The sequence below is a fragment of the Peromyscus maniculatus genome, chromosome 2 (genome assembly GCF_049852395.1).
Source record: "Peromyscus maniculatus bairdii isolate BWxNUB_F1_BW_parent chromosome 2, HU_Pman_BW_mat_3.1, whole genome shotgun sequence".
Lineage (NCBI taxonomy): Eukaryota > Metazoa > Chordata > Mammalia > Rodentia > Cricetidae > Peromyscus > Peromyscus maniculatus.
In genome coordinates, this window is record NC_134853.1 from 43,392,772 (window position 1) to 43,419,984 (window position 27,213).

The 27,213-nt window shown below is 35.7% G+C and overlaps 1 protein-coding gene across 9 annotated transcripts in view; it reads right to left on the reverse strand.

The window, feature by feature from the left end:
• Sntg1 (syntrophin gamma 1) overlaps positions 1 to 27,213 on the reverse strand; it is a 925,417-nt gene that overhangs the window by 852,234 nt on the left and 45,970 nt on the right. The window contains exon 2 of one of the 9 annotated variants that reach the window (XM_076564002.1): positions 233 to 290. The exons of the other annotated variants lie outside the window; for them this stretch is intronic. The gene's annotated coding sequence lies outside the window, so the exon portion shown is untranslated. The remainder of the gene's footprint in view (positions 1 to 232; positions 291 to 27,213) is intronic. 9 annotated transcript variants of the gene reach the window in all.

Sequence of the window (27,213 nt, forward strand, 5' to 3'; positions counted from 1 at the left end):
CTCTTATGGTCCTCCTTGCTAGCTAGCTTCTCATTAGCTATGGGTTGTAGTCTGGTTATCCTTTGCTTTACATCTAGCATGGTGGGGCCTAAAAAATACTTCCCACATCTATGCTGGAATTCTGATTGTTTTTTTTTTATCTTTTTTCTGTATTATGCAGGTAATCACAGCTACTGTGAGCTTGTTAGTTAAATAGTAATGTCATACCCAGAAGACAGAATTTCAAACTTACTCTCCAGCCTCTATGTGAACATTCTTGCTGTCTCTTCTTCCTCTTCAACTCCTCATGCCTTTGTGGAGAAGGTTACAGTAAGAACGTTTTATTCAGGGCTAAGCATTCCACCTCCTTTTTCTCAACATTCTGACAAGTTACACACCTTTTCTTCAACTTGTCCATTATCAGAAAAAAAATAGCTAAAAAAAATCTGTAAAACTTTTCTGAATAAGGCTAAGAGCAAATCATGTGCATAGGTATAAACATAAATATTTAGAAGCACTTTTGATAATTTATCTTGATATTTTGATATGGTTATTTAAGAAAATAACAATAAAAACTTATAAATTAGGGCCTATGACCTCCCTAAATATAGGTTTTTGACCAGGATCAAAGTATCAGACATACTATTTTTCCTGTGGAGCCAGCTTCATAATCAATCAGAAAGTGGTTATGTTCATAATAGTCAGGCCATTACTACACTAGAGGGAATATTTCTCCTACATATAGTTTGAAGCACTTAATATGACCATTTAAATCTTTTTTTTTCTCACAGCACCTTTAGGACTGTGGAACCCAGAGAAGAAGAAGTTTCCCAATGGGTTTAAGACCTATTTTTCTATAACATGAAGCCAAAATGTGTGCTATCTTCAGTAATGTTCAAATCATGTAGTTGTAGTGGGTAATCAATGGTAATGGCAATAGCCTGTCTTATTTTGGAGATCTCTGGAAGCTCCATGACCAAAACACATAGGACAGTATCCCATGCCATAGAGTGAAGTTTTAATATCCCATTTTTTTTTCTGAAAGCATCATTCATTGTTCATTCATGCAGAGTAATTTTGTTTAAATTATATTGGGGTGGGGTATGTGCAGAGATGGTAAGACTTTTGGAATTAGTTTAGTAATTGAAGAGTATCCACAAAGCATTTTCAGACATGAGGATGATCTGACTAAAGCATCCATTACCTCATTGATATGTTCATTCTAACCAAAAAGGGTACACCCTTCCTCCCTCACCATTCAAGGAAACATTTTTAGATACAATGTCTGTCCTAACTAGCATGTGTATGCATAAAATTCTTAATGTCATGAATCTGTCCACTTTTCTCCTCATATTTCTCCAGAAACATATATCAAACACCTGGAATATTTTATAGAATTCAGTACAAGCACTACTACAAGAAATTACATTTACTTGACTTTTCTTGAGAATTATTTTCACAAAATTTGTAACTATTCACTTATATTATATTCTGAAAGTTGTACATTTACTACAACAAAAATTTACAAACTGAAAAAGAAATGAGTAAGATGAAAGAGGTCAACAATATGTTTTTAAAGAATTTGTTCTGACGCACGCACATAGACTGCTCTCTTTGCTCCCTCTTGGGACGTGGATGCTGGGACAATTTCAGGCAAAAGAACAATATGGGACCGTGCCTCATCTTTCCAGAAACATGCGACACTTCCTCTGTTTAATCTTGTAAAATTTCCTTCCTTAATAAATCCCTTTGCCCTTTAAAAAAAAAAAGAATCTGTTCTGAGAAATCAAATTGCAATTTGCTATTTGCTGTTTTCTTCACAGGAAGGAAAATCTTTTACTGAAAGTTGCAATTTAAATACTTAATGAATACTTGACTGTTCTGCTAAAGAATATTGATATTCCTCTTTTCCAGGATTAAACGTTTATAATGTTTAATATAATATAGTGAGTAATGAACCAAATTCATTTATGCATTTTACATTCACTTACTGAGTAAAGTTTTTGGGTACACATTGTTTGAGTGTGTCTGTTGAATACTATGGTGCCAGAGGGTTTTCAACAATGCTTAAATGACTGCCCAGCTCCTCCCATGGTTCACCTATGAAAAACAACCCATTCATGAGATACCACTTTGCTTGAAAAAGTCCTCTTGTATACTGTAAAGTTTTGTTACCCAAATTGGTTTAATAAAATGCTAATTGGCCAGTAGAAGGGAAGGAAGTGTATGGGGGCAACCAAACTAAGAATGCTGGGAAGAGGGAGGGCAGAGTCAGGAGTCACCATCCAGATGCAGGGGAAGTAAGATGAGAATGACAAACTGAGAAAATGTACTAAGCCATGTGACTAAACATACATAAGAATTAGGGGTTAATTTAAGTGTAAGAGGTAGTCAGTAATGAGCCTGAGCTACAAGCCGAGCATACATAAGTAATATTAAGCATCCAAGTCATTTATTTTGGAAGCAGCTGCTTAGTATTTGGGAGTTGCTGGCAGGACAGGGACTTCAATCTGCACCACTTCTCATTTACAAAGCAATTGCTCCACCACCAACTGCCTCCTTCCTGGACTTATACTCTGAAATGTCACTCAACTACTCTAATTTTCCAGGCCCCAATACCAGACTCCAGTGAATGCCCTTCTGCTCAGTGCCCATAGACATGACTAAAGAAGTGGGCCCAGACCCTACTTGCCTAGCCTTCCATGCTCCTTCATGCAAAAATCTCAGTGAAGTTACAGACACATAGCTTTGATCCCTTTCATCCTGACCAAACCCAATCCTTCTGACTGGGGTCCTAACAGTGAGTAACATACTGCATTTTCAACCAAAACTGTTTGTGGGACTATTGGCCCTATCCAGAACTTAATGATAATAAAATGTATACATTTTAAGCAGAGGCTACCACTGCAGTGTGTTTAAAAAACAGTTTCGTTACACTCAGTGCCATTGTAATAACATGAGATGGTGACCACAATTAGCCCATCTGAAACAGTAACCTTTATGCAAATATAACTGCAGATTTTTGAAAGCTCTTCCTGTCCAGCTTCTTTGGTTTGTCTATCTTGCCCACCCACAGGAAAGGGAGAGAGCACTAGTGTAGTAAAGCCTCATTTCCATGTAAAGGATACCCGCAATGCCTACTATTTTTTAAAGATTGATTTATTTTTAATTTATGTCTATGAGTTTTTTGTTTGCATGTGTGCCCATGCGCTGTGTGTGTATAGTACCTATGAAGGCCAGAAGAAACTTTGTATTCTCTGGAACTGGAGGTACAGATGATTGGGACTTACCAAGTGGGTTCTGGGGAACAAAACCTGAGTCTGCTCTAATAGCAAAAGTGCTCTTAACCATTGAGTCATATTCCTAGTACCCAACCCCTTTTTGGTTGAGTATAGGTAGTTTGAATTAACAACCTCAGTTGCTGTGCTGGATGGTTTGGTGTCAAGTTGACAAAAGCTAAAGTCATTTGAGAGGAGGGAACCTCAATTAAGAAAAGCCTCCCTAAAATTGGGCTGAAGGCAAACCCTAGGGTATTTTCTTAATTAGAGATGGTTGGGGGAAGGCTCAGTCCATTGCCATCACCAGGCTGGTCATCCTTGTTATATAATAAAGCAGGCTGAGCAAGCTGCAAGGAGCAAGCTTTTAAGAACATGCCTCCACATTCTGCATCAGCTCCTACCTCCTGGGTTCTGTCCTGTTTGAGTTCCTGTACTGACTTCATTTATTGCTGAACGGTCTTGTGTAAGTGTAATATTTAATGCACACATATAAGTGAATGCATACCATATTTCTCTTTCTGGGTCTGGATACCTAATTAAGGGTGATTTTTTTCTTTGCATTCATTATCTGCAAATTTCATGATGCCATTTCTTTTTAAAAGCTAAGTAGCACTCCATTGTATAAATGTACTGCATTTTCCTTATTCGTTCTTCCACTAGAGGATATCTAGAAATTTTCCAATTTCTGGATATTATGAATAGAGCAGCAATAATCATAGTTGATCAAATGTCTTTGTGGTGGGATGAAGTATTTTTTGGGTATATGACATAGATTAGTATAACTGGATCTTAGGGTAGATGACAACCCATCTTCCTGAGGAATTGCCATACTTATTTCCCTAGTGGCTATACAAGCGTTTCCTCCCACCAGCAATAGTGGGTAGTTTCACTTATTCCAGGACATTGCTAGCACTCATTTTCTTGATCTTAGCCATTCTGACAGGTAAAAGAAAAAAAAAATCTCAAAGTGATTTTGATTTGCATTTCCATGATGGCTAAAAATTTTGAACATTTCATTAAGGGTTTCTTATCCATTTTACTTTCCTCTATTCTGTGCTTTTTTTTTTTAATTGTGCTACCTGTTTTCTTGATATACTACTTTTTGATTTCTCATTATATTTTGAATATTAGTCTTCTATCAGAAAAGAAGTTGGCAAAAAATCTTTTACCATGCTATAGGCTACCACTTTGTCCAAATGATGGTGTTCTTTGCTATGCAAAATCATTTCAGTTTCATGAGATCCCATTTATTAATTGTTGTTCTTAGTGCCTATGCTAACAGATTTCTGTTCAGAAAGGTCTTCTACTATGCCAATAAATTCAAGGCTAGGGGCTGGAGAGATGGCTCAGAGGTTAAGAGCACTGGCTGTGCTTCCAGAGGTCCTGAGTTCAATTCCCAGCAACCACATGGTGGCTCACAACCATCTGTAATGAGATCTGGTGCCCTCTTCTGGCCTATAGGCATACATGTAGGCAGAACACTGTATACATAATAAATAAAATTAAAAAAAAAAAAAAAAAGATGTTTTTAAAAAAAAAATAAAAAAAAAAAAAAAAAAAGAAAAAAATAAATTCAAGGCTATTCCCAATATTCTTTTCCATTAGGTTGAGGGTATCTGATTTTATGCCAAGGTCTTTGATTCATTTTGGAGTTGAGTTTTGCTGGTATGTGCAGCCATCCAGTCTAGCCAGTCGCATTTGTTCAAAATGCATTTAAACGCAGAGGGAAGATGTTATCTTAGAATGAATATTTTAACCACACAAACAGAGTAAAAAATTAAAGACTTGGGTAGAAAAGATATCTGAGTTGATTCTAAAAGGAAAACTAAGGCTTCATCAATTGAGAAGAATGGACTCAAAAGTTGTAATACCTTTTACCAATGCTAAAATTTTGTCTTTATGGTCAGGAAATGAACATTGACAAAGAGCTTGAAGTAATTTTGGGGAGATATTAACAACAAATATCTCAAAAGCAAAAGACTTTAATTCATGAAAAAAATGTGTTCTTCCTCACACTGTATGGGGAACATCAATATCTGAAGCCCCTATATTCTATACTGATGTAAATAAATCAGGAAAGTCAGGTTATAAATCAGGAAAATTAAGAAAAGAGGCTCAAAGCCCTATGATTATGTTTAAAAGTCAGAATTATATGCTATTCTCATTCAAAAGTCAGAATTATCTGTTATTCTCATGGTATTATTGGATTTTTTAAAATGTCTTAATATAGTTACCTACTATCATTATTCAGAAAGAGTTCTCTTACACAATGAAATCACTAAACTTATTCTTCATGATTCAGAATCAACTTCATTATTTATACAGTTACAGAAAATAGTTAGGAATAGGAATTATCCCATATATGTCATGTGTAATATCCCATATGGATCTGTCAGACCCTCTGGCAGAAAGTAATGATGAAATTTATCAGTTATTAGTAGTAATTGTGTTGGAGGCCTCAGAATTTCATAAAAAAAAAACACCATGTCAATATGTCAATAATTAGGGTTTGAAAAAGGGTTGTTCAGTTACTTGACCATAGCCAAGGACATTATAAGAAAGTGTCCAACTTCTTCTTTGTATAACCAAACTGAAGTACCTGCTGGAGGTAACTCAAAGGGTGCTAAAGAAATGGAAGTTGGAAAATGGATGCTTTTTTCATTTTGCAGAATTTGGTAAATTATAATATATACACCACACCATAGATACATATTCAGGATTCCAGTGGGCAACTGCTTTGAGTTCTGAAAAGGCTGATTCTGTTACTACACATCAATTAGAAATCCTTGCCATCATGAGAATACCTGTACAAATTAAGACTGACAATGCTCCAGCATATGTTTCAAGTAAAAGGAAACAGTTCTTTTCATATTACAATATAAAGCACATTACAGATATACCACACATCCTACAGGACAAGGGGTTGTAGAAAGATCTAATCACACTTTAGAAGAAATGCATAATAAACAAAAGGGCATAATAAAGACCCTCAGAGATAGATCACATAATTCTTTATTAACATTAAAAATCATAAATGCTAATGAGAAAAGAATTACAGCTGCAGAGAGACATTGGACAGTAGAAAAATACTGAATTAAATCAGTCTGTGTACTTTAAAAATGTGTTGATCTCAGAATAAAAAAATCAGGATATGAGTTATGTTGGAGAAAGGGTTTTGCTTTTGTTTCCATAGGAGAAGAAAAGGTACAGTACCATCAAAATTAATAAAGATTCTGAATCTACCAGGTTAAACTCAATCCTCAGGGGAGTCTTTGCCCTGGAGTAGATGGGAATGGGGGTTGGACTGGGGGGAAAGTGGGAGGGGGGCCAGGGGGAGAAACAAAGGGAATCTGTGGCTGATATGTAAAATTAAATTAAATTTATAAAATAAAAAAATTTAATAAAGATTCTATTCAAATGTGAGAGACATATTGATGAGGAGAGATGATAGTTCATCAACCGATGGGGTGATTCAACATGTCAAAAGGAAAAACTCACCACTTTAGGGTTGGGGCAGCATTATGTTTTTCTCTTTCTAGGAAAATAAAAACATCTATCTGGAAGGGTTCAAAGACTTTTGGTCAAATAAGCATCGAAAGAACTATTCAGAAAAATTTTTCCAAGAAAAGCAATAATGTAGCTTAGTGGTATGATATACTATCAACAGAGTAAAAGCTTGTTTACATTAAACATGTTTATAGTCCCAACTCAATTAAAAACTGAAGCTAGCTTTGGAGTTGGAGTGGACTCTCTCCTTCTCTAAACCCAAGCATGTTTTTAAAATGAAATTTAGAGTTTCTGTATCATATGACAAAAGCCACCTGGTATGTGACAGAAGAAAGCGTAAATCTAGGGATTATTGTCACAAATCTCTTACTCCTTAATTTTTTGACTCTTTAAAACTTATCTTTATGTATAGTAATGTCTCAAAATTTAAACATTCTGTTTTGATATTGATGTTTAAGTTTTCTACAGTGAACAATAAACTTTCTTAACAGTGATCTCTGACACAATGACAATTCTACCTGAATCCTAGTAATGCCATTAAGCCAATAATCATCACCCAAAGATCATCTGTGGACTACAAACTTCTCAGGACAATTCCAAGTTGTCTAGCTCAGATGGTCTACCCTTATGCACCACTCCAGGCAGAACTCCAGGCAAGCTCTATACTTTCCCATTACTCAAAGGCTAGCAACAAATGATGCATCTAGTTCTCCTGAGATTTAACCATTGCTGTTGCCCGCAAAGAGCAGAAAGTAATTCTAGGAACATGATGCTTACTTTCCCAAAAGATGAGGTGGAGGTTTTTTAACTGTAGGGTTATGGATAATTGTCATCATGAAAGTGGGTTGGTTATAAGTTGTTATAAGGTAAGGGGCTGAACAAAGGAGATAAGACTCAGGCATCTTGTTTGGAATAGAAGAAAGGTGGATAGATATAACAGGATGAAAAGATAGATTATTAAGTCTACTCACAAACTAAAAATGCAATTATCAGTTTTAACTATCAGATATAAATTCTTGTATATTGATACAAATTCAAGGTTATTTTGTTATACTGTATATATGTTTCTATTCTGTTTAAGAGTTTTGTACACTGACACAAATTCGGGGTTATTATATATATATATATATATATATATATATATATATATATATATATATATATATATATATTTACTATTTCTCTTTAAGATATGTTTGTATGTTGATACAAATATACAAATTTAGGCTATTTTGTTACTATATATATATATATATATATATATATATGTTTCTACTCTCATTTAAGATATTTTTGAATAGTGTTAGAAACTAGAGATTATGGTCCTTATACTGTACATCTGTTTCTAATTTTGCTTAAGCTATTACCTTACGGCTCATATCTTTTATATTTTTGTATATTATGTCTAATTACTGTATATTTATGTAATGTGAAATATTAGTCCTTAAAAGCAATATGAAATAATAAAGATATACAGGTTATCAGTCAGCCATAATTATCAAACTTATAGTTACATTAGTTACATTTTCTAGGTATACAGAGATATGTTTCAAATGTATAGGTAATCTTCAAACACTTGAAAGGCCTACAGAATTTGGCATTAAAATGTTTCAATAACTTAGAATTTGTTTTTTGACATGAGATGAGTCTGCTCCTGGAAGGACAAATCTAATTCTAAAGAGGTTAATGGGCACATTCTATATGAAGTTTGCTATCTTTGTGACACAAACTGGCATATAGGGGAAAAAACTGTTCTTGCCTCAACTGCTGATAGTAAGTACACTGTCAAATCTGGACAAGCAGAAGGCAAAAGGGCAAATGTTGAAATTTGCAAGATAAAGTAAGACAGTCCTTCAAAATTCCCTGTTTCACAATAAAGTCTGTCAAATATACTAGGCCTGTTGGCCAAAGATGGATGTCTCTACATTGCAGAGGAATCTTGGGTGATTGTCCAGGCAGCCAGCTGCTTCTGCCATTTCTTAAATTTTTTGTAATTTGATTCCTTGCAGTTCCCGCTTAATCAGGTAATATTATTTTCCTTCTCAGGTCCTCCCAAATCTTAGCTAAAGATATATTAGGCACAAAACTTTGGATTCTTCAGGAGAGGACAGCTATTAGAGCAATCTCTATCAATTCATCAACTACTTATTGTCTTGATACTTAGAATGTATTTCTTAATTAATAATTGTTTTTGTTGTATGTAGTTTCATTTTTGCTTAGGTTATTACCTTTCTTTCTTCTGCACAATACTTGATAACAGTCCTTATTGCATATAGTTTTATGATGTTATGATTAGAACCTTCCTTCTTAATTGAACTAAAAGGGAGAAATGTTATGGGAATTTTGTCATGTCATCAGTCCACTAGCCAATTGAAAGGAGCAGCTGATCTAAAGGGTGGAGTTTTAATTGGTGGGTACATGGCCCAAATAAAAGTTGGGGCTTCAAGATGCCTGTGTTCATGGAAGGTGGACAAACTGGCTGCAAGACATGAGAGCACATTATGCAATTAAATTACAACCAATCCATGGAAATAGATTAATTATTAAAGGAATTTATTGAAGAGTTAACTCATGATATATGGAAAACTCACAATAAAAGAAATAGGAATTATAGTAGGATCCTGGAAAAGTGTGACATGTAACAATGCTGTTAACCTAAGAGCTCTTCCCTGGTCCATTTCAGCATCCAACATCCATTAGGAAGAGAGAACAGCACATATGTGCATCTCTGACCTTTGAATTCCCAAGTTGCTACACCCCAGTGGCAGGTACCTAATTGCTAACTGCTACTTCGCTAGGGGCATGCCATCAGGGCATGGCAAAAACTGCTACCCACCACATCTCCACTTTTTGTCTAATTAATGAAGTTCTAACACAAGACTACATACAATAGGAATGTTAATCAAGGAGAAATAGAGGGTAATGACATAACCAAATGGAACTTCAACCAACAAAAGCAACATCAAACAAGTGATGCATACTAAAATCCAGAGAAGTCTAGAACATAGGTAAATGGCATGTTACCGAGATTATTGCAAAAGGTGTCCTCTCCTGAAGAATCTGAATAAAATATATACCTAGCTGATGTATGAGAAGATTGTAACTGTAACCATTAGTTTTCAATTCCATCAAAGACCTAAGAAAGAATATAATAATACCTAAGAAAATAGGAGATGCATGCAAGCAACTTTTGGAAATCTTTCAAGAATAGACAGAGACAGCTGGCAATCTGGAAAGTCACCTAAAGTTTCTCAGCATTGTTGGTACATTCAAATTGGCTACAGGTCTAGAGTATCTGACTGACCATTTTTAGAAACAGGAATTGTGAAAGACTATCTTATCCTGTCTTGGCAGAGATCACTAGTCACTTTTCTTTGTTTTCTACTCATGCAGAAAAGACAGCATTTATACTGTCAGCAATTGAGGCAAGGGTAGTTCTCTGCCCAGTAGGACATTTTGTGCCAAGAAGAAGATAAACTTCCAAACAGAAATGCTTTAGTAGCCCAACATTCTCTCGGGATCAAATCAGTGCTGAAAGGAGCAATCATGTCTCATGTCAACAAAATTCTGAGTTATTTAAAATATCATATTCTATAGGTCTATGAAATCGTTGAAAATTACCTGTCCATCTGACCTATATATTTGTAAATATCAACAAGCTAACTAACATAACTATAGAGATGAAAAACATAGATCACTATAAATCTGTTAGTCTTATCTACCTAAAAACCCTAAGGATGGAAACTTTATGTAAACCAGGTAAACCATCTGTGAACAGATGTACAGTAAAAGGACAATGACCTCAAAATTGTGACAATACACAAAATAGCTTAAACAGAGGTAGGAATATATAGTGCAATATGCAATATGACAACACTCCTAAATATGTATCAATATATAAAATATCCTAAACAAAGGTAGAATGTACACACAGTATGATAAATATAATTTTACATTTGTATTAATATACAAAATATTTTAAATAGAATTAGAAATATATGTACAGTACAACAAATATAATTCTGTATTTGTATCAATATATAAATTATCTTAAATACATTACATTTGTATGAATATATGAGAATCCATAACAGTACAAATTATATAAAGCTGATATTTTTCTAAATTAGTTTACCTTCATATCCTATACCTATATATTCACTTTTTTCTTTTCTTAAGAAGAATACTGAGTTTAATATTTTTCCACCTTTGCATCATCCATAATCCTGAGAAACAAGAAACTTTTAGGAGAAAGGCCATCATTTTCATGGAATTGTTTTTTACTGTTTAGGGGGCAATGGTATTTCTGTGGGGTCCTGTAAGAGTGATCAGATAGTTAGGTCTCAGTTGGATTTGCTCTAGATTCTTCAGCCAGTCTCAGAGTAATGGGTAAGGTTGTCTGAGGTTCTGGCTAGAAGTATAGTATGATGGACCATCTCATCGTGGAACTGTCCTGGAGAGTTTCAGTGCAAGGTTGATCATTGAGCAATGTTCATGAGAATGGCATCATTCTGGACTGGGTAGAATCATTGTTGTGGAATCTTGCTTCTGGAGACTCCAGAGATATTACTGTGGAAAACTTGAACATTTTAATATTAAGATGGAAAGTTTTAGATTTATACTGGATAGTGAAAGAATTCATCAATGGTAAGGAAAGACAGAAAGAAATAGAACCTAGATGACAATGGTCCCTAAATTATTGGCTTTCTTCTGTCTCTCTTTCAGCAACATGTTTGGGTTTAGAGCAACATGCTTGGGTTTAGAAAAGGAGAGAGCCACATTCCAACTCCAAAGCCAGCTTGATTTATAATTGAGTCAGGACCATGACTATTCTAGAGTTAAAAAATGCTGATGTTAGGCAGTGAGATATTACCCTGTAGACTATATTGGTAACAATAGGTTCTTTTCTTTTGCTGTATATATTTGGGTATCCAAGGCCTTATGATTTCTGGAAGATAATATTTCTATTATCCTGTAAAAGTAAGAACAGAACCCTGCCCCAACCCTTATTTGTTAAATTTCTTTTACAATTTGTAGAGATGTCACATGCTGTGGAATGTTGTTCTATATGCTGTGAATGTGTTGCTCTGATTGGTTGATTAATAAAATGCTGATTGGTCAGTAGTCAGGCAGGAAGTATAGGTGGGATAAGCAGACAAAGATAATTCTGGGAAGAGCAAGGCTGAGCAAGGCTGAGTGAAGAGTCATCAGCCAGACACACAAGAAGCAAGATTTGAAGGCAGAACTTGGAAAAAGGTACTTAAGACTTTAAACAGTTTACAATGTGTGTAAAATAAATGTATGTAGACTTGAAAGAAAAAGAAAAAGTAGGATAAACATTTAAATATAGAAATAGTTTTAAAAATAAAGTCTCTAAAGAGACAGTAAAAGTAATATTAAAAATAAGTCACACAAAGATGGAAATCACAGAGTCTGGATTATATTGCCTTTGGGATTTTTAACTGAAAAGAGAAATTTGACTGTAAAAGCTTCTGAGTTTAATCAAAATGTGTATTTTAAAGGTATCTCAATTTTAAAATTTATGTCTAAGGATATGTTGCTTTGGAAAAGAGGTTCTGCTTTTGTTTCCACAGAAAATGAGAACCTATGGATCACTTCCAGGATAATATGGTTTGACCAGCCAAGACCCCCTGCAAAGTCTGCAATAACACCATGGCCCAGATGATCCAACATCCATAACAGCTTCAGCTTCAAGGCAACTGGATCAGAGAATACAGCATCACAGACTATTTCAGTCAGGACTTGACCATAATTCTTGATTTTCTCGGGATCCCCATAAGATTGCCTGTGCCCCCATTCAGCAGGAAGTAGTATGAGAAGCTATGCCCAAATTTTCAAAATATTGTTTATAAATATTTATTTTTATTTAAAGGGGGTTGATTATAAATGCAAGCTCTTTCTAAAGAAGAAATAGGGATATAGATATAATAGCATAAAAGGGTGGATTATTGAACCTACTTTTAATGAGCAACTTTAAAAATTTTTTTACATTAGTATAGATTTTAGTTTATTGATACAAATTTAAAGTTAATTTTGTTATACTGTATGCATATTTCTACTCTTGCTTAAGGTATTATGTTTCTGTAACTCATTTGAATTGTAATGGATAATTAAGAAATACAGATTAATAAGTAGTCTTCTAGGATAGACTTACAATCATGTTAAGTTTTCTAGATATACATAGATATGATTCAATTAGGTTGATAATCTTCAAGCACTTTAAAGACCTACAGAATATGACCTTTAAAATGTTACAAAAACTTATACTTTTCTGGACAATGAGACACTTTTGTTCCTGGCAGCACCAATTTGCTTTAGAGAGAAAGATGGGCATCAGAGACACTCCATATGGACTTTATCTTCTTGGCAAAATAGGCATTTAGAAACTTTTCTTGCCTGAACTGCTTGACAAAATGTTATATCGATTGGACATGCAGAATTCATAGGAAGATGACCACTTAGTTTCACAAGGTAAAATAATCCTTCAGATTCCTACTTCACAGAAGATACTAAAAGACATTCTACAGGACATAGAAAGAAGCTATTGAGAGACTCTAGCCCTGTGGGCAAAAGATGGATGCCCCAATGTTGTAGACTGTCCAAGCAGACATCTGTCTCTGTTATTCTAGATTTTTGGAAGTTGTTTACAATGCTCTTCCTGTTTACATAGGTAATATTATACCCTTCTGGGTCTTCGATGTAGTTGAAGACTAGATAGTTATAATTTTCCTTGATTATGATAAAAGTTAAATTAGATATGACACTTTTTACTCACAAATATAAGACAGATATGATATTTTCTTTAATTTTGTCAAATAAAATTAGAATATTTTAACTGTAATTCTTGCTTGATATCTCTTCTATTATATGTAATTTTACTATGTTAAAGTTAATACCTTCCTTTTTGATTAGACAGAAAAAGGGGAAGTGGTGTGGAATGTTATTTTGTATGCTGTGAGTGTTTTGCTCTGATTGGTTGATAAATAAAATGCTGATTGGCCAGTAGCCAGGCAGGAATCATAGGTAAGATAAGCAGACAAGGAGAATTCTGGGAAGATGAAGGCTAAGTGAGGACACAGAGGAAGCAAGATGTGTAGGCAGAACTGAGAAAAGTTACCAAGCCATGTGGCTAAACATAAATAAGAAGTATGGGCTAATTTAAGTGTAGAGCTAGTTAGTAATAAGCTTGAGCTAATGGCCATACAGTTCATTAAAACAAACAAACAAACAACAACAAAAAAAACCTTTGTGTGTTTACTTGGGTCAAAGTAACTATGGGACCAACAGGTGAGAAAGACTGTCCTGACTGTGGGCCAAGTGGGACACAGGAAAACTTCTAGCTATAGTCATATTGGTAGATGAGCTTTTACTTTTCATCAAGGGGTTTCTCTTGTTTGAGTCAAAATTTTATTAATTTTGTTTGTATCCCCAGCTTTTTTTTTCTCCTGTAGAAACAAAAGCAAAACGTTCTCCAAAATAGGATGTATCCTGGTTTCCATTCCAAGGTAAATACATCTTTGAAGTAAATCCGTTGGTGTAGCTCAGGAGTTTTTTCTCTGGTCCAATATCTCTCCAGAGTTGCCCCTTTCTTGTCAGCTTTCAGGAAGAAGGACTGGAAGAAGCTGCCAAAAAAGCCCAGCTAGCTCAGTCAGTAGAGCATGAGACTCTTAATCTCAGTACAGTGGACTCAAGCCCCATGTTGGGTGCCAGATAATGAGGTTAAATTGCTAATAACCCTTGAAAATAGCTTAATGATTAAAAGAATTTATTGTGGGGTTAACTCATGATACAGGAAACTCATAATACAGAAAATATGGATTATAGTAAAGCATGACGCAAACAGCCACACACTACAAGCATGCATGGCTGGCAGCTTGCTTTAGGTTCCCTAAACCCTTCTGACATAAGCCAACAGCACCAGCAGTGGTGGTGGCATAGCCACTGGACCAGCAGTGGCAGGCAGTGACAGCTACAATGGTGCATCAGCTTTGTCCTGTCTTCTCAGGGTAGTACACTGATTTTGATTTTAATAAACTGTAACATGATCCCTTTGGCTTCCTTCATTAGTCTAGTAAAAGTAAGAATCCCCTGAAGAAGAACAGACAGAATCTAAGTCTTTGTACCACCCCCCCAGTACTAAAGATGATCAGGCTTCTGGTACATTTTGCCATTTAGACCTTAAAAATATGTACCAATACCTTCATTGTATATCCATCAATGGAGCAACATGCCCATGATGATACAGCAGCTCTTCTTCCTGACCATGGTGTACTCAAGGCTTATCCAGGTTCTCTCCATCATTGTACAAATCACCAAGATCAAAATAAAAACAAAAGTCCAAATTTTATTTTGGTTCCTTGGCAAAACATCTGAGATGGAACAATAACTGTAGGCTAACCATAATGAAAGTCACCCCTCCAACACACACCTACTCCCTGGGTTCTGGATCCTGGCCAGGTTCCAGCAAAAATCAAACACTTGGAATAATGTTAATGCCAAATGAGCAAGCAGCTTTCATTTGGGCGTTTTTCAGGAAGAAAATGACAAAATCATCTTTATTCCCTCTAAATTAATTTGCACAATCTTTAAATATGTACAGAGACAACTTCTCTTGGCAAAAAAAATAAAGTGATCTATCAATTAATGTAGTAAAATAGAATTTTTCTCTCCAGAGACTTTTTAGGGAAAATGTTAATTTCATACTATAAACTTGTCTTTTAAAAAATTAAATGTAATCAATAAAACTTGACTAAAGTGAAATTAAATATTTTTGTAGTTACATCAATGTTTGAGTTATATTTAATGCTTGAGTTTAAAATTTATACTTGAATTTATAATGTGCACATGTTTGTTTTGGGCAATTCATTAAAAATCAGTATTGAGTAGATTCTGTGAGGTACTCTGAAATATATTTCCCAAAAGATCCACAAATCTGCTTGGAATAAAGTACAGTGTTTTCATTTTTCATTTATATTTAAAATTTTTCATTTATATTTAAAATTTTTCATTTATATTTTAAATAACAACAAACAGTGATTTTCTTGTCATTTAAATATATGTCTTGGGTTAGAGTTTTCATTGCTCTGAAGAGACACCAAGACCATGACAACTTTTGTAAAGGCAAACATTTCATTGGGGTGGCCTACAGTTTCAGAGGTTTAGTCCATTATCAGGGCAGGACATGCTGGTGTGCAGGAAGAAATGGTACTAGAGAAGTAGCTGAGAGTCCTATATCTTGTGCAGGCAACAGCTGCACACTGGGCATGGCTTGAGCATATATGAGACCTCAAGACCCACCTCCACAGTGACTGACTTCCTCCAACAATATCATACTTATTCCAACAAAGCTATACTTCCTAATCATACCACTCCCTTTGGGGGCCATTTTCTTTCAAACCACCACAACAGAAACACAACATAACTATCTTTTTGAATGTCAGAGTTATAATTAAAATACCATTAAATTCACATCATTATGTAACTATCACTACAACTCAATCCCAGAAAATGTTCATCTCCCAAAAGCAATAATAATCCACAAACAGTACACAGTCCCATCCCATATTCCCATTTTTCCAGCACAGCAAAAACATAAATCCATACCTAATATCCTTGGATTTGCCTATTCTTAGCACTAAATAAAAATGTACTTTATGGCATGTATTCCTTGATGATTTGCTTCTTCCACTCAGTATATTGATGTCAAGGTTTATAAGTACTGTAGCATGTCAACTTCTTCCATTTTCTTGGCTTTGTAATATCTCATTTGATAAATATACTACATACTATATCTGCTTATGCTGTGCATGTTGATGGCATTTATTAGTTGCAATGACTATTATGACTTAAACTGTTAATATATATTTCTATAAGGTTTTGTAAAGTTATTATATGGATATATTTTTTATTTTTGTTGGATATATAATCAAGGAATGGAATTATCAAGTTGTATTATATGCTTATTATAAAAACCATCCCAAATTCTATCCAATTTATAGGCAATATTGTAATTATAAACCAAAATAATTTATATTCAACAATTATTTATATTTTACTTACATTTTTTAGGAGTAGCAATTTCTCTCTAGGACTATTTAATGATCAAAAATTTTTAATATAAATTATCCTGGAAAGAAATTGCTACTCCTAAAAATGCAAGTAAAATATAAATAAATCCATAGCCATAACATACAAAGAAACTTAGCCTATATAGTTCAGATCTCAAAATAGTTAGGAAGTCAGGAGAAACAAAGGAGAAGGGTAGATAATGACTACTTATGCTTAACAGAACTGTCACTGCGGTTCTAAGTTTAGAGGAGGAAGAAAAGAGCTGAAGTTAGACCTTTTAAAACCACTTTTTGTCATCTATCACTTTGGTACATCTGTATAACCTCATGCAACCCACCAACAGTTTTTCCATAGCTTCCAGACATCAGTTCATTACAGAAGCTTTAACTATAACTAATAGAATCTCAGGATGAAGCTAAGTACAAGATGAGACTGATGCCAATTTGAGTATGATGTAAATTTGGAAATACCATGGCCCATGAAACCTAGATCTTATCCCCAAAGATGTTTTCGCTTTAAGGACCTGGTCATTTGCTTTCACCACAGTGAGCATTCTTTTCTATAAAACATAGTCCTGTCCCCATGACTTTCTACTAGGAATCTTGCTTAAATCATATATACTGATACATGCAAAATCACTTTATAAACTATAAATTTTGCTTCCAATTCAGCAGGTTTGTGCTGTGCAGTGGAGAGAGAAGTGAAAACTGCATTTTCATAAAAAGGAAAGAATATGAAGAAGTGTAGTCTACCAAGAAGACTTAGCATAGGAGGCTTGCAGCTGCTAGCTCTTAGCTCCAGGAGACCTCTCTTCTTGTTCAAGAACTTGCCAGAAACTGCCAAAAATCCAGGGCATCTGGTTCCTCAGTGGAAGTGGACTTCAGAAGTGTCAAATATACTTGATACCAATTGTCCCCTGACCAATGACCAGCCAAGTCCTGCTGGTATGAAGGATTTCTCTATGGCAGGAGTTTGTGGCAGTCTCCTCTTGTGATGGATTCAGAAGCAAACAAAGCAGACCAGAAATATAAGCTCAGATACCTTTCAAAGGCATGGTCCTAGTGTGAACTACTGCCACCAATCAGGCTTCATCTCTGAAAGCCTCTAGAGCCTTCATGAAAGAGTCAGTAGCTGAGATAAAAGATTCAGAGCATGAATCCATCAAGGATAGGTTTTATGGAATATCCAACCAAATTACTCCACTTCTCTGTCTCTTGGCCACCACAAGGCCAGACTATTCTCTGGGATGATATGTGTTTCCATTGTTAGTTAATGTGATGTTCAAGTCAATAGGCAAAATGACAGTGGACTGAACTTTTTGAAACTGTGAATCAAAAGAAACATTTTCTCTCCTTGAGAAGATTTGTCTCAGCTATTTTTTTAAGAAATAGTAAGCTGATTCATACACTCAACTCTCCTGAACTTTTTCTGGTTGCAGTCCTAATCCTGCATCATCCCTGCACAATTTGAGATTGAATTTAGTAATGCAGTGATATGCCGCTCATTAAAATCTTTGGTTGCACTCCATACAGGGTTCTGTTCTTATAGCTAATAAAAATTTCCTGGAAAGGAAACAAGGGACAAAAGAGTTCTTGTGCTAGTATGGCTCAGCAAAGAAACCCTGGAACTTTCAAAGTGCCAGATATTCAGATATGGCTACACAATATTACTCAGTCAGCTGAAACAAATCTGCCAGCCACTGAGTTGAGGGATAATCTTGGGTTCACATCTATGGGGCTATAACAAAACAGAATGAAAGGCTCTTCATAATCAGTGAAGGGAGATAGTGGACCTGTTTTCAAAGTATTTCTTCTGTGGTAGTTAAGAGCAGAAAAAAATCAAAGCTCAATATATTGGCACCAAGGACAATGTTTGAAACTGCTCACAAGAAGCAGTACAGAGTCTGTGATATCTGCCTTGTGAGCTGGCTTCTCTCAGTTCAGGTTCAACATTCAAGTTTATTTATTTTGGCTAAATGTAAAGAGTCTTTTTCTCCAGTTTTCACATTAACTGAAAGAAGTTTATCTGCAAGTAAGGCTTGTAATAAGAAGGGATACCAGTGTAGAATAACAGGGAAGAAATTTCATTATTTCATTGATTTAAAAGCCTGGGGAAACTGAAACTGAAAATATTTTATATACAGATATGATAACATTTGTGAATAAAACCTGTACCAGGAATATGCCCTAGAAAAGAACTGAAATGCTTTTCACTAAGCATTATCATTGGGTGCCAAGAAATCAGTCACTTCAGCACAAATTGAAGGAATCAAAGGAAAAAGCAGTTCATAGAGTTTAATGCATGAACAAATTGCAGCCAAGCTTGTTTGGCAATAACTGGTTATTAGGACCAACACTCTAAGACAAAGACATCAGTTGAGTACTCACATGCTTTAGACAGTCTGGGAGAAGGCCTTACTGCTTCAGCAGAGAGGGATGATTTAAACTTAATATCAGCTATGTTTATTCAAGCTATAGAATGGGTCTTGGGATACAACTGAGAACAAAACACAGTGGGCTTTATAAACAATGTATTTATAGATTTGGCCATCAAAGATTAAAAAATATATATACATGAATTTACTTCAAATGCATGTGGACAAAAATGTATTTTTGTCATTGTTTCAAAAACAAAGGTACAACTATTTGCTAGCATTGATAGCTAGTTTTATGTTAATCTGACAAAAACTAGAGTCACCAGAGGAAAAAAATGAGCCTTATTTGAGAAAATTTCTTCATAGGATCCTGCTGTAAGTCATTTTTTTTAATGGGTGATTAATGGGATAAGACATAGCCCATTGTTGAATGGGGGACTTACAGATAAAATTAAGGAAAATATTTAGTATTGCTGCTGTACAAAATAATGTTAAGTGCAATGAAGAAAATACAGGCAGGCAGTGGTGGCACACGCCTTTAATCTCAGCACTCAGGAGGCAGAGGTAGGCAGATCTCTGTGAGTTTGAGGCCAGCCTGGTCTACAAAGCAAGTTCCAGGAAAGGTGCAAAGCTACACAGAGAAACCCTGTCTCAAAAAGGAAAAAAAAAGATAATACACTATAAGAAGTCATGGTGTGGCTGGAGAGGCAGAAAAGAAAATTTGAGGTTAATTGCTAAGTACGGGGAGAGTTAGCTGTATCATTTGTTGTCCAGTCTGTGCATAATGGAAAAATGCAGGGCTTGTCTCAAGTCCTTTCTTGAGTAGTCTGTGAGGCTGAATTATCTCTGCTAGCTGTCTCAAAATTGTCCTGGGCAGTTTGTAGTCCAAACCTGATCTTTGGGAGGTGTTTCTCAGTTTACAGGTATTATCATCATCCTGATGGAATGATCATTGTGTGGCCCCATTATCTTTTTGGCCCCATCATCAATGTTGCTGTTGAAAATGATCATGGGTCCATCCCTGGGCACCAGCCATTCTAGGGAAGACCTGCCCAACTTGGCCCCAGTTTCTGGACATTGGCTGGGCCCCTGGGAAGGTTCCCCTTTTCCAAGATCCCCCTGGCAGACCCTGCAGTTTATACTCCATGCCCCCACACCCATCCACCTGAGACCCCTCCCCCCACTTCCTGAGAATTAAAGACCAGCTCGCAGTGCCCATCTGGACCAGAGGTGAGTGCCTGGGGTCATACCCAGACAGGCCTTCCCCTAGGTCCCATCCCTGGGCACCAGCTGTTCAGGGGAAGATCTGCCTAACGTGGCCTCAGTTTCTGGTCATTGGGTGGGGCCCCTGGGGGGGTTCCCCTTCTCTAAGACCCCCAGCAGACCCTGTAGTCTACATGCCCTACCCCCCCACACACACACACACTTCCTGAGAATTGGAGACCAGCCCCCAGTGCCTATCTGGACCAGAGAGGCTTCCTGAAACACCAAATCTGTTACCTTTGTCTGGAAAAAGAGCACTTATAAGAATAAGAATGAATCCATGAGGAGATGGGCAGGAGTACATACAACAAAATAAAGAGCAATACAGCAACACCAGGACCTAACCCTCCCCCAACATAAAGACCTTAACATCACAAAATGAAAGAAGCAGAAGAAAGCAACCTTAAGAATAACATCATGAAGATGATAGAGGCATATAAAGAAGAAATCAAAAATGAAATTGAGGGACAGACAAACAAAAAATGGGAAGAACACTACAAAAAACTAGAAGAAAAAACAAATAAAGCAGAAGAAAACAAGAAATCCCTGAAAGAAAACCATGAAAAAGCAATGAAACAGATGAGCAAAACAGTCCAAGACCTGAAAAAGGAAATAGAAAAAATGAAGAAGACACAAACAGAGGGGATGCTGGAAATAGAAAATCTAAGTAAATGAACAGGAACTACAGATGCAAGTATAACCAACACATTGCAAGAGATGGAAGAGAGGATCTCTGACATTGAAGATAGAGCAGAAGAAAAAAAATTCATCAAAGAAAACACTAAAACCAACAAAGTTATGACCCAAAATGTCCTGAAAATTTGGGACACCACGAAAAGACCAAACCTATGAACAATAGGGATAGAGGAAGGAGAAGAATACCAACTCAAAGGCACAGAAAATATATTCAACAAGATCATAGAAGAAAACTTTCCCAACTTAAAGAAGGAAATGCCTATGAAGATACAAGAAGCCTATAGAACACCAAACAGACTAGACCTCAAAAAAAGGCCCCTGACCACATAATAATTAAACAACTAAATGTACAGAATAAAGGATATTAAGAGCAGCAAAGTAAAAAGGTCAAGTGACTTATAAAGGCAAACCCATCAGAATAACACCTGATTTCTCAATGGAGACTTTGAAAGCCAGAAGGACCTGGACAGATGTAATGCAGACACAAAGAGACCATGGATGTCAGCCTAGACTAATACACCCAGCAAAACATTCAATCATCATAGATGGAGTGTACAAGCCATTCCAAGACAAAGCCAGATTTAAACAATATTTATCCACAAACCCAGCCCTACAGAAAAAGTAAGAAGGAAAATTCCAACCCAATAAAGTCAGATACACCCTTAAAAACACAGGCAGCAGATAACACTGCAGCAGTAAACCCCAAAGAAGAGAAGTACACACACACTACCACCAAAAAAGAAAAAAAAAAAAAACAGGAATGAACAATCATTGGTCATTAACATCCCTTAATATCAATGGACTTAATTCACCTATAAAAAGACACAGGCTTACAGAATGGATATGAAAACAGGCCCCATCTTTTTGCTGCATACAAGAAACACACCTCAAATTCAAAGATAGACACTACCTAAGAATAATAGGCTGGGAAAAGACTTTCCAATAAAATGATCTTAAGAAGCAAGCAGGTGTAGCCATCCAGCAAAATAGATTTCAAACTGAAATCAATCAAAAGAGATCAAGAAGGGCATTACATACTCAACACAGGAAAAATCCACCAAGATGAAGTTTCAATTCTGAACATTTATGCCCCAAACACAAGGGTACCCACATATGTAAAAGAAACAATACTAAAGCTTAAATCACATATAAAACCCCACACGTTAATAGTGGGAGACTTCAACACCCCACTCTCACCACTGGACAGATCTGCCAAATTGAAACTTAACATAGAAATAAAGGACTTAACTGATGTTATGACTCAAATGGACTTAATCGATATCTACAGAACATTCCATCCTAACAAAAAAAAAAATATACCTTCTTCTCAGGACCAAATGGAACCTTCTCTAAAATCGACCTCATACTTGACCACAAAGCAAATCTCAACAGATACAAAACAATTGGAAAAACCTCCTGCATTCTATCAGATCACAATGTCTTAAAGTTATATTTCAACAACAAAAACTACAGGAAGCCTACAATCTCATGGAAACTGAATAAAACTTATGGGACACTTTGAAAGCAGTGCTAAGAGGGAAATTCATAGCACTAAATGCCCACAATTGGAGAAATCTCACACTAGTGACTTAACAGCACACCTGAAAGCTCTAGAACAAGAAGAAGCAAACTCACCCAGGAAGAATAGACACCAGGAATAATCAAATTGAGAACTGAAATCAATAAAATAGAAACAAAGAGAAGGATACAAAAAAATTAATTAAACAAAGTGTTGGTTCTTTGAGAAAATCAACAAGATAGACAAACCCTTATCCAAATTAACCAAAAGACAGAGAGAGAGCATCCAAATTAACAAAATCAGAAATGAAAAGGGGGACATAACAACAGACAATGAGGAAATGCAGAGAATTATCAGGTCATACTTCAAAAATATCTATTCCACAAAACTGGAATATGTAAAGGAAATGGATAATTTCCTGGATAGGTACCATATACCTAAGTTAAATCAAGACAAGATAGACTACTTAAATTGTCCAATACCCCTAAGGAATTAGAATCAGCCATTAAAAGTCTCCCAACCAAAAAAATCCCAGGACTGGATGGTTTCAGCACAGAATTCTACCAGATCTTCAAAGGAGAGTTGATACCAATACTCTTTAAATTGTTCCACACAATAGAAACAGAAGGAACATTACCAAACTCCTTCTATAAGGCTACAATTACCCTGGTTCCTAAACCAAACAAAGATGCAACAAAGAAAGAGAACTACAGACCAATCTCCCTCATGAACATTGACCCAAAAATACTCATTAAGATACTGGCAAACAGACTCCAAGAACACATGAAAACAATTATCCACCATGATCAAGTAGGCTTCATCCCAGGGATGCAAGTGTGGTTCAACATATAAAAGTCTGTCAATGTAATATACCATATAAGCAAACTGAAAGAAAGAAAGAAAAAAAAAAAACACGATCATCTCACTAGATGCTGAAAAGGCATTTGACAAAATCCAACACCTCTTCATGATAAAGGTCTTGGAGCAATCAGGAGAGAAACTCAAAGCGATTCCACTAAAATCAGGAACAAGGCAAGGCTGTCCACTCTCCCCACACTTATTCAATATAGTACTTGAAGTTCTAGCCAGAGCAATAAGACAACATAAGGACATTAAGAGGATATAATTTGGAAAGGAAGAAGGCACATTTTTGCTATTTGCAGATGACATGAGTGTATTCATGAGTGACCTCAAAAATTCAACCAAGGAACTGAAACAGCAGGATACAAGATCAACTCAAAAAAATCAATAAACCTCCTATGTACAAAATTCAACACCCCTTCATGATAAAAGTCTTGGAGCAATCAGGAATACAGGGAACATACCTAAACATAATAAAGGCAATTTACAGCAAGCCAACAGCCAACATCAAATTAAATGGAGAGAAACTCAAAGCAATTCCACTAAAATCAGGAACAAGACAAGGTTGTCTGCTCTCCCCATACTTATTCAATATAGTACTTGAAGTTCTAACCAGGTCAATAAGACAACATAAGGAGATTAAGGGGATACAAATTGGAAAGGAAGAAGTCAAGCTTTCCCTATTTGCAGATGACATGAGTGACCCCAAAGATTCAACCAAGGAACTGATACAGCTTGTAAATGCCTTCAGCAAATAGCAGGATACAAGATCAACTAAAAAAATCAGTAGACTTCCTATATACAATTGACAAACAGGCTGAGAAGGAAATCAGAGAAACATCACCCTTTATAATAGCCACAAATGATATAAAATACCTTGGGGTAAATCTAACTAAGCAAGTGAAGGACCTATATGACAAGAACTTTAAGTCCCTGAAAAAAGAAATTGAAGATGTCAGAAAATGGAAAGATCTCCCATGCTCATGGATAGGCAGGACCAACATAGTAAAAATGGCAATCTTACCAAAAGCAATCTACATATTCAATGCAATCCGCATCAAAATACCAACAAAATTCTTCACCGACCTGGAAAGAATAATACTCAACTTCATATGGAAAAACAAAAAACCCAGGATAGCCAAAAGAATCCTGTACAATAAAACAACTTCTGGAGGCATCATGATCCCTGACCTCAAGCTCTACTAAGGGAGCTACAGTACTAAAAACAGCTTGGTACTGGCATAAAAACCGACATGTGGAATCATTGGTCAATTCCATCGACCAATGGAAACAAATTGAAAACCCTAATATTAATCTGCACGCTTATGAACATATAATTTTTGACAAAGAAGCCAAAAGTGTACAATGGAAAAAAGAAAGCATCTTCAACAAATGGTGCTGGCATAACTGGATGTCAACATGTAGAAGGCTGCAAATAGATCCATATCTGTCACTGTGCACTAAACTTAAGTCCAAGTGGATCAAAGACCTCAACACAAATCCAGTTACTCTGAACCTGATAGAAGGGAGAGTAGGAATGTACTTGGAAAATGCATTTATTTATGAATCTTCTTTGATCTACAAGTATGTAAACTTCATAAAACCCTTTACAGATCCATATTTCCAGAGTATGTACAATTACATATGGTTAAAAAATAAATTATCATGCTTATTTCACGACAAAAGAAACAAACAACAGCACAAATTGGTGATACTATTACCTCAGGGTTTCTAAATGCACCTAGGTCTCTAGTTAGCCCACCACCATGTGTCAGCCCTCTCTATTGTCCTCAGTCGGCTATCCAAGACTATGTCAGAACTCTTTTTGGTCCACATTAGTCAACTTTCTATTTCCATGTCAGTTATTCTTATTTTCGTCAAATAACCCTATTTCCAGTTTTTATTTTTAAAAAGCAATGTAAACATGATATGAACATCAGATGTTCCAAACCTAGCAAATGGCTTACAGGTACTGATTTCACCCCCCTTTTCAGCTCCCAATTATTTTGAAGGAGAACTCATGAGCATTCTAGACCTCATTCACTGAAGAACTTTTTTACATTTCTTTCCATTCATTTTTTTCTTCTTTCATTGTGTTAATTTCTTTCATTTTATTGACCTTTATGAATCTTTGGGTTAATCCATCTTAAAACAAAGAATCAGATTGAATTATCTTAGTGCTAATAGCAAATCATAGTACTTTGTAGCACTTAACATTCTCTTAATTATACAATCATAATGTCATCAAGTTTATAATCACATATTTAATTTTAATATTTGTGATATACTTAATAAAATATAGCCATCATTTTTAACACCCAACGTTTCAGATCCCTACTCATCCATTCCTTATCTTACATTAATGTTTTTGTCATCATAAAACATTGCCATTTTCATCTTATGGGATAATGCTTTTGTACACTCTTTTAATAAATTGGTGTTTGGCCAGTAGAAAGGCAGGAAACATAGGTGGAATAAACAGACAAAAAGAATTCTGGGAAGAGGAAGGCTGAGTCAGGAGATGCCAGCCTGCCATCCAGGGAACAGCATGTAATGGCTGTAAATACAGGTAAAGCCATGGAAAACATGATAACATATAGATTAACAGAAATGGGCTGACTTTAAATGTAAGAGCTAGTCAATACTAAGCCTGAACTAATGGCAAAGCAGTTATAACTAATATAAGCTTCTGAGTGATTATTTTTATAAAAGGCTGCAGGACTGTGGGTGAGAGATTTGTTCCGCCTTCAGTCCAGGCAGGACATGGGAAAACTTGAACTACAATCTAGCTTCCCTAGCTTCAGAAAAGAAGAAAATGTGCCACAATATCCACATCTGATAAAACTTAACAGTTCTTTCAGTGATTAAGCTAGCTTACCTCACTGACTTGTCCCAACTCAATATATATTTCCTTATAATATTCCTTAGAAAGAAAAGTAATTTTATGCATAACAATCAGACAATTTAAAAGTACCTTTTTGTGATAATTTGCATAAAATTGGCTCCATGGGCCCATAAGGACTGGAACTATTGGGAGGTGTTGCCTTGTTTGAATAAGGCTTTGTTGGAAGAGGTCTGTCACTGGGGACAAGTTTGAAGTCTCAGATGCTCAAATCAGGACACTGTTCAAGATTCTCTTTCTGTTGCCTATGGATCAAGATGTAGAACACTCAGCTCCTGCTATAGCACCATGTCTGACTGCATGCTACCATGCTTTCTGCCATGATATTGAAACAAACCTCTGAACTGTAAGCCAGCCCCAATTAAATGTTTTTCTTTATAAGTTGCTGTGATCATGGTATCTGTTCACAAACACTTTAAATGTGTCTTAATTATGTTAAGAGAAAGTATACAAAGTGTAGTTTTATATTATATAATTCTAATAGGCATGCAAATAAATGGGTACACACATAAAGAACTGTTGATCATTGGATAACACTAAAAACAGGTAGTAAGTCCCAGAAAGCTTCAGAATGGTCAATGGGCCCTTACATGTAGCATGTTAATAGGACAAGCACAATTGGAGACAAGTAAATTTTCTTAGATTTTCTCATTATGTATAAAAGTGCACAGGTTCTCATAGGACCAGGGGCTTACCTGTAGCCATCTTTCTATCCTATAGTCATATTCACTCACCTCAACAAAAG